The sequence below is a fragment of the Corapipo altera genome, unplaced genomic scaffold, assembly GCF_003945725.1.
Source record: "Corapipo altera isolate COAL_440 unplaced genomic scaffold, ASM394572v1 70, whole genome shotgun sequence".
Lineage (NCBI taxonomy): Eukaryota > Metazoa > Chordata > Aves > Passeriformes > Pipridae > Corapipo > Corapipo altera.
Window position 1 is genome coordinate 7,723,096 of NW_020884911.1, and position 14,099 is coordinate 7,737,194.

At 41.5% G+C, this 14,099-nt stretch overlaps 1 protein-coding gene across 1 annotated transcript in view; it reads right to left on the minus strand.

Moving 5' to 3' along the window:
• Positions 1-14,099, minus strand: part of LOC113952147 (serine/threonine-protein phosphatase 4 regulatory subunit 3B-like) — a 53,623-nt gene that overhangs the window by 22,626 nt on the left and 16,898 nt on the right. The window contains exon 4 of the mRNA XM_027653894.1: positions 4,934-5,140. The gene's annotated coding sequence lies outside the window, so the exon portion shown is untranslated. The remainder of the gene's footprint in view (positions 1-4,933; positions 5,141-14,099) is intronic.

A 14,099-nucleotide genomic window follows, 5' to 3' on the forward strand; every position in this document is an offset into this window, starting at 1 on the left:
TACGGAGCTGTGGCGCTTCTCCACTTGGCGGAAAGGTGCACCAATGAGGGGTTTGTGGGGTCTCGCGGTGGGGCTGGGGTGTTCAAGCAGCAGCGGCGCTGCTTTTGCACGCACGGCTTAGCCGCAGCAAGCGGCAGGGTGGCAGGGGCTTCCCGGCAGTTTTGGCGTGCTCCGCCACTCAAGTTTCTCGAGTCGTGTGCTCACTGCCGCTCAGGGAGCAGCCTCGGCCGCGATGTTGGGTGTTGGCACTGCTTCTCAGCTCACTCACCGCTCCGGTGGTTGGTCAACCCCGCTCCACTTTCTCCAGTGCTGCTCCCGGTTTCTCGGCTTCTTCTTTTCTTCTTTCTTCTTTCTTCTCTGTTCCTGTGCACTCTTCCGTAATATTTTTGAGCTCACTATACTAACTGCGTTTCTCAGATTTGGTTGAGATGACTTATAGATGTCTGAGTTTTTTTCGGTGAAAAATTCCCGTATCCTAAAAATTGATATGATAACTGGAATTTACTGATATTCCCCTGATTCAGGGTATTCTAATCTACCTAGATTAGGTTCTAAGCCCCAGTTCGGGTCGCCATATGTAGTGTGGAGTCTTTATATAATAAAGAAATGGAGTCTGCTCCCCAATCAGACGGTAATCAAAGAGAGTTTAATTCAAACTCAGCGCTCTTTTTATCCCTTAAAACCATGTGACCTTGTGACCAATGGGGTTGTCTATTTCGGCGCATGTCCCTTGGGCTTCCCTGCCCTCGGTGCATCCCCTGCACCCCTGGACACACCTCCTATAGAGGTACTTTGGTGCAAGTATCAGAAGTGGAAGTATGTTTAATATCAGCATGAAAGAGTGTTGAGAAAATAAAGAGATCAAATGTATAAAATTACTCAAAGCCATGCTAGTGTTAATTGGTACCAGCACTGCAAACCCTTTCCTATCTTCTCCTCTGCAAGACGAGGCATATTTGAATATGAACACAGATTTTGGATACGTAGAGAATCAATAGATAGAACGCGATTGCCACAGTGAGTTTCCAAAACTCAATCCTACTATTTTCACATCCTCTCTGCTTGAAAATAGAAGAACAGCACAGGTCCCAGAGAATGGCACAGGACTCCAGGATCTGGGCTGCTCTGGTTGACATTGTGAGAATCCATCCTAGAAAGTTAAAAAAAACCAAACCAAACCAAACAAACCAACCAAAATCCTTCTTAATGACTACACAAATTTGAAGTTAAGAACAACGTTATGTTGAATTTACAATTACTTAATTCCCACTAACAGCAGAACAAAATTGATTCTCCTTTACAGTCAAGCCTTTTTATGGCAATCCATCAAAATCATAGAATCATAGAATCATAGAATCATAGAATCATAGAATCATAGAATCACAGAATCATAGAATCAGCCGCGTTGGAAAGGACCTCCAAGATCATCAAGTCCAACCCTTCATCCACTACTACTGTGGTTACTAGACCATGGCACTAAGTGCCACATCTAGTCTCATCTTAAAAACCTCCAGGGACAGAGAATCCACCATTTCCCTAGGTAGCCCATTCCAATGTCTGATTACCTTCTCTATGAAGAATTTCTTCCTAATATCTAACCTAAACCTCCCCTGGGCAGAGCTTAAGACCGTGCCCTCTTGTCTTACTGATAGCTGCCTGGGAGAAGAGACCAACCCCCTTTCAGGTAGTTGCAGAGAGTGATGAGGTCTCCCCTGAGCCTCCTCTTCTCCAGGCTAAGCAAACCCAGCTCCCTCAGCCTCTCCTCATAGGACTTGTGTTCGAGTTCCTTCCCCAGCCTTGCTGCTCTTCTCTGGACCTGCTCCAGCACCTCAATATCCTTCCTGAACTGAGGGGCCCAAAACTGGACACAGTACTCCAGGTGTGGCCTCACCAGTGCTGAGCACAGGGGAAGAATCACTTCCCTGGTCCTGCTGGCCACACTGTTCCTGATCCAGGTCAGGATGCCATTGGCCTTCTGGGTCACCTGGGCACACTGCTGGCTCATGTTCAGCTTCCTGTCAATCAGGTCCCTTTCTGCCTGGCTGCTCTCCAGCCACTCTGTCCCCAGCCTGTAGCGCTGCATGGGGTTGTTGTGGCCAAAGTGCAGGACCCGGCACTTGGCCTTGTTGAACCTCATCCCATGGAAATCACCCCAACTCTCCAGCCTGAACAGGTCCCTCTGCAGAGCCCTCCTGCCTTCCAGCTGATCGACACTCCTCCCCCCCGGCTTGGCGTCATATGCAAATTTGCTAATGGTGGACTCAATCCCATCATCTAAATCATTAATAAAAATGAGGTAGTAATATTTAAAGGCCCCTTTTACTTCTGCAGTAGGAAAGAGTCTCTGGGGCTGAATAAAAATAAAACCATGGTCAGCCTATAGCTGTTCATCTGGTTCATGGTTTCTCATCAAGAAAGCAACTGAGGTGCCTGAGTATTTGAAGAACTGCAGCATAATCTTGATTTATGTGTGAGAATTGAGAGCAGAATTGGAGAAAACTTGAATTTTGGCAAAACTGTTGGAAAGGAGAGGTGTTCAACAACGAAAAATGCAACATCTATAGACTTAAGGGTCATGGGTCTATCTTTAGACTAAAGTATGCTATGACCACACAAGTTGTGCTTTTTGAGAACGAGATACCACAACTGTAGTAGGGTTTCCATAGAAAGACAATGAATATATTTTCTTAAAGTATTAATCATAAAAATAATTTGTCTTTTCATTTGAGTAAAGGATTAAATGGAACGGTTCCACCTGAGTTGCATCCAGCTTTCAGAACTTCCTCCACACCCTGTGAACATTCTGGTAAGGCCACACTGCTGAAGAGAGCAACCTACTGTGATCACTTGGCAAAACGACCTGCTGTTGGTAGGTTCAGAGAGAAATATCTACTGGTCATGCCTTATTTCAAAAGGAAAACACTGGGGCAGATAACCCAGGTGTTAACAACACCCAAACCCCACTGAGCCTGCAAGGATCAGAGCTGGTCCTCTGTCAGGAAGGGTAATTATGAAACAGCATATATTTTACAAATGAATTTACTCCCAAAGTGAGGTAAGCAGAGCAGAGCAGACAATTCTGTAATTATTTTTTCCTTTTCTCTTACGTGAACAGAATTACACCCTCCTTTGATTTATGTTGTAGATGGTGGCTTTTTGGTTTTGTTTGAGTTTTGGATTCTTGGGTCTTGGGAGGTTTTGCGGTTTTCTCTTGTGGTGGTGGTGGTTTTGGGGTTTTGCTTTGCTTTGTTTTTTTTTAAACAGCAATACAGAAGGCTGAGAAGGAAAATGAAGAACATGCTTCTATGAAATCATACTATCTAATCAGAGTAATGAAAGGAAAGCCATAGCAACAGTTTCGTGATTTCTTATTAAGGTTACAGGAAGTTTCTTAATGCAGCATGATACTGCCCGCCAGTAATAATTCCACAACAACTAATAAATTCAATATCGTGACAGAGCTGCCATCCAAGTATCCTAATACTGAGTCTAGCTGGCATTAAGAAGGGAAACTAAAACAGGGGGAAGAAGAAAGCTTTCCCCCCGAAAAGCAAGAGGAAAAGCACTGGAAATCTGCAATTTTTTACTGTCTTTTGAGTGGTATTTTTTTCTCTTTTTTATTCCTTTTAAAGTAAAGCCACAGGTCTTCCTTTGTTCAGCAATGCTTGTCTTACAGGGACATGTAAAATCTCCATCTGAGGCCAGGGTCCCTGTCTGGTATGTCATCAAAAGCAAGGGCAATGAGGATTTGTTCAAACTGTAGACGTCAACACAGTGTTGAGGTATGGGAGCTGGTGAAGATGTTAGAAGTAAACCGACCATTGTAACGTGCAGCTTGTGAGCAGCTGAATAAAAGGTCCATGTGAGCTCATCCTGATAGTAATACAGAATTTATCCTACAGCAACCCATGATGACAGTCTTTGGTATATTTCAGCAAAAGTTCCATGTGCATCCCAACTAAAATAGAAAGAGATGAAAGCTGAAACAAGAGTGAGATGATCTCATACATGGACCCAGGAACTCAGATGACAGAATGCTTTCACCCAGCACAATCCCTCTTGGCTGCAGCTGAAGTGGAATTAGCACTTCCTCCAGGAGCAAGGATGTCTCACACAGGTTTGAAGGCCGTGCTTCTCAGCATAACTTTTCCCCCTCAGAAAAGTTATGTTCACAGAGATATTAACTGAAAAAGTGTAATTAGTATTTCTATGTAAGCACTCTATTCACAATTATTTCTCAAACCTTTTGTTAAAACTATTATTCTTTCACTCAGAAGTAGAAATAGATTCAATCAAGCTATCTGATAATTCACAATATAAAATTTCAAGTCTTGGAAAGAAAAAAGGTACAGCCTGTGTCAGAAGTACAAATTTACAACCCTTGCAAAAAACCTATTCACCCTGCAGCCAGCACACAGAAGCAGGATTTATTTACCCTTTTGATGTTCAAAAAAAAACCTGAGAACATTTCTCATATCCATTTGTATACCTCTATACCTATTACTTGCAGTGGTTCACATTGGTTGAAATGAGGTTGAATCAAAAGTTTCGTTGGTGCTTCTTTGACAAACACCTCGTAGATTTCTCCCTTTCGATATCCTCAGCCTTAAAAAGACAACTGATGTAAAACAGACTGAAGACCACACCTGTTTCAGTACATTTCAGTATCATGTATAAAGAACACTCACACTCTAAGAAACCTCAAGAAAATGAGAAGTAACAAGTGTTTTGGACTAAAAAACCGGAAATTATAATTTTTTTGTTGATACTTGAGAAATTTTTTTTAGAACACCATGAACACACCATTGAACCTCATCTTTACTCATCAGACAAAATGCTTGCATTTTTCACTGGGAATAAAGACACTTCAGGAGACAATAAATTATTCACTTATAATCAAAGGGGAAAAACCCCAGCAACCAGACAGTCTTACCTTCTTTTCAAAGGATATGCCAACATTCCTGCCTGCAAATTCTGTTTTTTCAGTGCTTCCCACAACTGTTTCTTGAGTGACTTCTTCATTGGATGGATCTGCCTTCATCTTGGGTTGCTCTTTGCAGTGTTTCTGCTCTAACTCCACATGCACACAGTAGGAACGCCTCAATGCTGATTTTAAAATAACAGGTTGTCTTTTCCAGTGCTTTTTCTGTATAGACACAATAGAAATATTGAACTGGTTAGTTGTGCTGCTGTCACTCAAGACAGTGGAGGTATCAGTGAGAAACACAATGCCAATAATTAATGCTTGCAGTGGAAAAAGGCACATCAAATTGACTTGTAAAGGTCTGCTGTAGCATTACCAGCAATTGGCATCTTAATAAGTAATTAGATGATCATGCAGCATACTTGAGTGATAATGCAAAAATAGATAATTTATGGGAGAAAAAATACTAGGCTGGGTAATTGACACTGTGCAATACACATGGTCTGCACTGAAGTTTGCCACATTCATTCATTCTGAGGGTGCCCCCCAGAAACCACCAGCCTTCCTGCATCTGCACTTCAACAGCTCCTGCCCTGAGGGACTCTTTTACATTGTGGCAGTTATTCAATGAAAATCCCCAAACAAATAAAAATTCATGTTTTATGAACATGTGGCCTGCCTCTGCCACAAAAAACAAACAAACAAACAAAAAAAACAACCAAGGTTTCTTCAGCACAACCCTCTAAATGTTCAAGACTGATCTCTCGCAAAGTAAATCTAATGGCAGCTGAAGGTTTCAAAAACAGGCCTTGCCCATATCTTTTCTGTACAGAATTTATCCAGGTGGATTTTTACCACATATGGATAGCACAGAACGACTTTAGCAAAACTGTAGGACTCCCTGGTTCCACTTTACAGTAACAGGTTTGTCAAGCTGTAACTCAGACTTCTCCTGTGCAAAGAACTCCAGGCTGTCAAAATGCCTGCAGTGTTGTAAATAAAAATGTCTGCTGAGAAATGAAACTACTATATGAAAGTACCTATATTTTTTTTCCTGAGTTCCAACCTTCTCTCTGCCTTCCCACCCTTCCCCTGCATTTATCCCTCAGCTTGAGTTTTAAAATGTTATGAGCTGAGCAGAGGGCATAAGCTGTCTTCATCTAAATGCAAGAGGTAACTCCTCCTGCAGCTCATGTGTGTTTCACAGACATGAATTGCAGGGAAGACAAAAAATTCAATAAAATAACCTTAAATCTTCTCAGCATCATTATGGAGTAACTCTTTGTCATGATGATAAAAGGACATCAAGATTGAAATTCTTAGAAGTAGCATGACAGCTACAATAGAGTACATGCATCATATTCCAACCTTAATCATTCCAAATTGTAAGAGTTTCAGACCAGGATGCTTCAGCGTGTTGCTTGAAAGTACCCTCCCTATAAATCCAGACAAAAGCTTGGGATACGCTCCTTCCAATCTAAACTCATCAGTGACAATACAAAGAAGGAACTAAAGAGAAAAACAACTGTGGGAATAAAAAAAAACTAATAAAAAATCTCCTGTAGCACCAAAAATACTCAGTTTTAAAATCAAAATTCTGTTAATGATTACAAAGCCACCAACAATTATGTTGTGCCACTGAGCCTTTCTAGCACAGGAGGGGCATTCCTAGGAAGAAGACTTTCCTCAGGACTAAGAATTCGTTCTTTACTGTCATCCTACCTAAAAAAGAAAACTGTTTTTAAGACCTAATGTGCAGCACAGCAGTCTGTGCTGTTTGGTAAATCCTCAGAAAGTTCAGACATGAACTTTTGACGGGTAAGACATGAAAAGTCTTGTCTGTCAGACAAAGTCAGAGTTGATGGAGAGTGTTCTGTGCTTTACAGAAGAGCCTCACCAGTGCACAGGATCTGACTGGCGACAATCTGTGGGGCAGAGTGACATCCCAGTAAACTGAACCATTTCAGCAGGTGTATTTCTAGGATTTATTCAGGGAGGGCTACTCATATGACCTCTGAAATACCCATGGAAGAATTCTAAACACAAGTATGAAAACTCAAGATTTCACTTTTTTAAGGGTATATTTGAAAAGTTGATTTTTCTTTCCTTCCCCTAAATAAAGAGAACCTACAGGAAGTTCAGGAATTCCTTCCAGTCTCCATCATTAAACAGGTCTTCTTCCCAATGTCTGCATGCACAGTATACACAATCTCAAAGCACAGATCCCAATTAGCCCAGCACAGACATAATTTTGATGCTCTCTGCTTCTGAATATCAGATTATGTGAAAATTTAAGCTGCTCTTCTGACCTCAGAGATAAACAGATTATCTTTTCCAAATGCATAGGTTATGGTTATTCATATTCATGCCCTCTGCGACAATCACAAGTAATAACTGCAATCAGATCATTACAGGAGAGCGGGCTGGGGGAAACCATGGACATAATGCCCCTGAGGCAGGTGGTCTGCTGCTCCAAGGGCACTCACACATCCCACATTACCATGCTGATGTGGTTGCTGCCTCCTCTTCCACCTCACACTACTGCTGCCCCCTCAAATTGCAGGATTTTTCCTACTAACACCTTGTACTCCCTTCAGCAGTAACTGCACTGGTCAGTCACAGAAGCCAACCGTGGAAAAGGTGTTATTAAGAATGTTATTTACAGATTGAATTATTGTCTCTTACAGACATATCCTATCAACCCAGTTAAATTCACAGAGCCTAGCAGAAAACAGGGAATATTGGTGAGTCACAGGTGCTCCAGCATTAACTATCTCAGACCACAAGAACTGTGTTTCATAAACTTATTACCCTTGAAGTTTCAAAACCAGGTAATAATTTGCTGGGCTTCCCAAGCATAAGGCACAAGCAATCCAGACCAGTCAGCTTCAAACAACATCTTCATTATAAAGCAGCAGAACAAATGAATGGTGAAAACATATGATTGCAACAAGACAAATACATAGCAGGCAAGAGAACAAAGAAAGTTCTTCCTGTTTTCATTACTTTTGTTACAAAACTGATTCTTTGGAGCACAATATGTTTGCATGCTCTGCTGAGCTAAGTGGAAAAGGCTTAGAAGAGGCTCCCAGAGCCCTGTCTAGGAGGCTGTGCAGAAGCATCACCTCACAAGTACCCATGTCATTATTTGGCCAGGATGCCAGAACTTCCCAGGTTCCTTCTGCAGGGCATGTCAGCCAGGCACAGTCACAGCCCGCAGGAGACACCACAGCTGCAGCTATGCCCTGTCCCAGGGCACAGGAGCTGTTCTGCATTCTGCACAGAGGCAGAAATACTAACAGAGTGTGCTGTGCCTACATCCAGCTGTGAAAAGGTCCCATCTGTGCATCCTTAACAATTTTCCACATCAGAAGAAAAGCAGATTTTAAAGTACTATCAAAGTTGTTCATATAAATAACTCTTCTAACAGGCAGCCTGCCTGCAGTTTTATTTCACCTTCAGCTTGTAGCTGAAGCATTACCATAGTCACAGAACTGCTTTCCTGCTGTTCTGGTGCATGACAGTGACTGACAACACAAGTGCTATTGAAAAGTGATGTTCTGTAAATCACCTGCATTACCAGTGAACCCTGAAACTTCTAAAAGAACTGCAGAATAAAGAAGACATGTGCCCTTCATGTCTAAAGATCCAGCCAAGCTTGTCGCGGTCCGAAAGGAAGAGGGGACAGGACACGAGGAAGGATGCAAGCAGACTTGTTTATTCAGGCGTTGCGCCCCATTCTTAACTGTCCCGCCAGGGGAAGGGGGCAGAACATTGGGTGGGCTATCAGACAGACAAATGGGGGAGCAAATCAGAACAGAGCACAGGCAAAAGGGGGAGGAGGAAGCCTGGGCATGTGCAGTTGTGCACTGTGCAGCATGGATACAGTGAAACCACATAATAACAGTAAAGTCCATATGAAAGTCCTGCCAATTGCTGTATGCTTTTCTCCATGCCTGGAATTGTTCCCATCCTGAATCTTGCTTCTCTACATCAGCTCCAATATTCTCTTTTGTTTGGCAGATAAACCTGTTTTCCAAAGAAAACAAGAAGGCTCAGAAAACTCAGGCCTGCCCTGAGTGCTGGTGCCCAACAACCACAACACCCAGTGTTGTCACTTGATGTCCCTGTGCTGAATCCAACCCCTACCAGGCAGGTCCTTGGTCACCTGGCTGCAGAGGGAGAAGAGATGAAGCTAATTCAGTTCTCTGCACTGCATCTCTGCACGACACATCTCTCTACGAGACTTCTTCTTCTGTACAGATGGTGTCAGTTGCAAGGCAGATAGAAAAGAGCAAAAAAGTTGAAGATCTATAATTAATAGCCAGTAAGATCAGAAAGAAAGAGATACCCCAATATGATGACACCAAAGAAAAAGAAAAGTGTATGTCAGCTGCTTAACAGGGAAAGTGAGCAAACATAAGAGAAAGCTGGAATGTTGAGCACTGAACTACTGAAATACAAACACTAGCCAGCCATCCTTATGAAGCTGTGTTGGAGAGTGGGTAAGAATCTAGCCACAAAGACATTATTTCAGAGCCAGTTAGTTAAATAGTAGCTCAGCTATGTTTCCAGTACTGTGTTTGAGATGACTTCGGTGTACCAGAAACCCTTTGCCTTCCTGCCAGATGCACTCTGGCTTAGAGAATTTAGGAGTTAGAAATGAGCATTACTGGGACTGTTCTGTGGTCATGCAAGAAACTGAGGGATGCACTTGTCCTTAACGACCTTCCCTCAACAGACTTACAAATACCAGCCTCTGACACGCTGATTCTTACAAGCATTTAGGAAATTTGGGGGTAAAATCACAGTCCTCCAGTGACTCTCCAGCAATTCCTTTCCTGCTCCTCCCTACATCTCATAGAAGACAGCAGGCACAGATTTTCAGCCTTACTGTCTGGTGTCTGTCCGGCGGTGGAAAGACAAGGTAAAACCTAAACAGCAACTTTAAACTCCCCTTGCCAAGGAAACTGCTGTTCAGAAGGGATGGAAATTGCAATGAGAGCTTATCTAAAGCACAGCCAGTAACTGAAATGAAATTAAATATAACCGTTACGGGTTTGATCTTTGATTTTATTTTTAGGTAACATGAAACAGTATGCAAAACTAAACATGCTACTTTCAATTTGAATAAGGCTACAAAATCTGTATCATAACTTTAGGGTGGAAGAACAGAACACTAAAATAATCTATCACCAGTTATCTATTTAAATAAAGACTGCATTCCTAATTGTTTCCTACCATTTTATAGCAATTGGCCCTTCACTGAACTTAAACAAATGACAGCATTGAAAATACAGCTATTAAGAAAGATTAATAACAGTTTCTTATCTCTTATCCCAGGAGCCCAAGACATTCTCCCATTATTGCTATTCCTCTCTTCACGCAGAATTAAAGAAAAGGGCATGAGAATGTGGGAACCATAAGCAGTTTCCAATTGTAAAGATATGGTAAGACAGGCAACAACATTTTGTTTCAAAGCATAGCTTGTTTAGTCCAGTGAAATTATTTTGGCCTTTAAAATTGTAATTCCACTTAAAACTAGAGGTCACTGAGCATCCAAGCTGCCATGCAGCAGTAGTACAATCAGGTGCCTTCCAATGCTTGCAAAGCTCAGTGTTAACAGATCCTCTGACTAGTGCTGATGTCTGGTTTCAATGTTCTCTTTTATCAATATTTATTATTAAAGAATATAATCCCTCTATACGGCTTGTGTAGCTACAGTATTGTAGGTAGTTAGAATTTCCAACAAGTGAGATTTCTTCAGAGCAAGGTCAGAAGAGTGCTAACAAAACTTAATTGCTCTGAATATAAATAACTGCCTTCTGAATCTGTACAACTTCCCCTTATTGAAGGAAATAAACAGTGAGCAGTTATCAAACAGATATCAGATGCTCCCATGTGAGATAAATGCTGAGACTTAAATAGAGCCAACTATCTATTTTGGAGGTCACTTGATGTTTACCCGGAGAAATCCTGACAATTTTTCTATGAGGAGTACAGCAGCTAATGCAATACAATACATCTATAAAGGAGAATGTTCAAAGCAAATTAAATCTCTTTGCTGCTTGTTATAAATCAAGACAAGGTTTTCACCCCTCTTGAATCAAGGTTAATCTACTCATAGCCATTAAATTCACACACATGCATTATCAAGGATCTATTTTACAGCTTCCCACTGCAATAATTTGAAGCATTACCAGCTGAAGTGGGAGCAGCATGACATTTCATATCACAGATGTGGAAAAGCCAGAAAGGATTTGTACTGTTATCTCTGGCTTTCAGGCTATGCTTTTAGCTGTACAGGAACAAGATCAGTAGGAATTGATTAGCAACACATAGCAAGACAAAGCTGTAAAAGCATGGACAAACAAGACATTCTGGCACACTACTGGCTTTTTTTCTCAGCAGATGATGGAGAATATTTCTGCACAGCAACAGAAGTGTTAACCTAGCTCTTCAAAAAGCACAGGTAAAAGGTGACCAAGCTAAGCTTCACCATTTCCAAAGACTGGAAATTAGTGAATGCGGAAGCCCAGCCTGCACCATCCTTGCTAACAAGCTGAAATTTTATTCCATTTAGTAGATTTTGCTGCACTAACTGACACATCCCTAACTAAAAGAAGTCAAGTTTTCCTGTGAAAAATTCTGAACCGTAGAGGAAAATCAGAATCCTGTTCCACTCTTCATATTTCCAGGAATCAACAACAAAATCCTAGCAGTAGTAAAAGGTACGTATTTTGGGAAGAGAAGACAAACTACTATGTAGCTTTGCAAACTGAGTAAATCAACAGCAGTTTTACACCACTTGAAGATCTGCCCTTCTTCCTCTGCCTTGCAGGCTGCAAACAGCTGGGCAGTTTGTGAGAGCATCGCAAATATCTGTCAATCTCAAAAATCTAAGGAAAAGCAATGGTAAGCATAAGATAAATGCAGACTTAAAAACTGTTTCCTCCACAATCAAAGAGAATTGCTTTAAGGCATCTAGGCTAAGTGCATTTAGTGACCTGCTAGCATTTGCTGCAAAAACCAGCTGGATTTGAAATACTAAGCCTCAACTTTGATTAACTATGCAGTAATCTATGAGGGCAGTTGCTCTAAGACACTGAACAGATTTATCTTTAAAAAGAAAGCAAACTGTTTCCTCTAACGAAGTTTTTTAAAAAAGACCCTTGACATATACTTTAGAAAACAGGTGGAGAAGTAGCAAATACACAGATCAGACTCATAGAGAGATGACGCACCATCTCTTCTTTCTTGTAGCAGGAGTAAAAAATGTAAATTTTAGACTAATTGTCCTACTTTAATGTTACAAGAGGTATTGTTGGTGCCCAAGATTAAACTCAAAGCAGTGGCATGTTTAGCATACGCAATGCATTACTGAATGGAAAGCCAAATTGGAGGCCAAGTTGTTTATCTTACATTTAACAAAACTCACAAGATCCTCCAAGATCCATCCTGCATGAAATGGCTGTACTGATTACGTGAACACTCCCTAGGAGCACTCACGTGGTTGCAGAGTGAACAGACAGGGACTGGATTCACAGCACCAGGCACTCAGAAATTGAAATGCACCATTCACAAACAAACCACTAAATCAGTTTTAAAAGAGGATGCAAAAGAGATTTCAGTGAATTGGAAGTTCAGTGAGTTCGTCTATTGACACACACTTTCCAAAGCAGCATTTTCACAGATTAAAGCAGCACCACTCTCAGTATATCACAAAGGTGTAATTACTTCGCAGCAAATCACACATTTTTGCTAAGGAAGATGACTGAGGCTTTTTCTGAAGACCTGCATACTTTAAATGGGATGAAGATTAAGCTCCTTAAATTCACATTGAAGAACAACAGCACATTCAAACATCCCACATAATGTCACAGTTCACACAGCCAAAGGACCCAGAGTTTCCTCACAGGGATCTGGTGAACACAAGGACCCCCAGGAGAGCTGAGGGAGGGGGACCCTGGGACAGAGCACACAGGAGCACGCATGGCCTTGGCACAGCCAGGAGCTTCAGAAAGACTCTGCTTCCAAGGAGGCTCTGCCTCTACTTCTTTCCCCTCTGTCAGGGAGGAGAGCAGCAAGCTTTTCAGCCAGGAGGAAAGGACAGCTGCACAGCCAGATGCCAGTTAGAAAACCACAGTGGCATGTGACATGGTCATCAGAGGCCAATCAGATGTCTAAACAGTATGAGAACCACTACACAAAAAGAAACATGCTCTTGAAAGAGCCCAAACCATATTTGTTGTTTATCCCCATTTCTGCATGAAGCCTTCTGAGCTGGGATTTATGCACACCTGTAAGGTGATAGCTAAAGCCACACAAAAGAAGAAAAAGGCTTCTGATGATTTCCTGGAAAAACCCAGCACCTGGGAAGACATTCCCAGAAACTGAAAAAAGGATTAAAATGAAGAAAGGAGTGATATGGAGATAACACAGCCTTTTTCCATTAACATCCTGGTTGCCGAAAACTCAGGAAGTGGATCTTTGGGCCTATTTCATCTGTCTATCATCCCAAAAATTAGTTTATTGACTATAGTCACTCAAACTGCCTAAAGAAAAAGGTATAGGAAGAGATTGGACATAAGCGAAAATCGAGAAGTTCCATCAACATTGCGGAGGTAACTGAGGGACTACCTTTTCTCCTTCCACCTTCTTAGAATGCTGCAGGGTGAGCGATTGCCTTATACATATACACTAATTTTACTTTTGCTCCATAGTACTTTAAAATTTTTACTTATTCTTTGTTAGTTCTTTTGCTTTGGGGTGGGTGCTTAAGTTTTCACTTTACTTACTATTTGTAAGCTGTCTTACTTATTTGTAAGTTGCTTTTGCTTTAGGGTGAGTGCTTAAGGTTTTGTTTTAAGTTTGTAAGTTACTTGTAAGTTATTTTAGAGCATGTGCTTTGTGAGTGGCTTTGCCTGAGAGTTTTTTGCTTAGGTTTTGCAGTATTAATATTCTTTGGAAGTTGCTTTGCCTTAGAGCATGTGCTCCTGCCCAGCCTTGTTGTTGTTGCTACCTGGCTTTAGTATACCTTTGGCAGTTAAACGTTATCACCGATGACACAAACCCTATAAGCTGTCACGAACTTGTATTAATAAAGGTGTTATTTCGTGAACTGTTAGAGTGAGTCCATTTTTAGGTGCTGACAGTTTCGTCAACCGCAAAATAA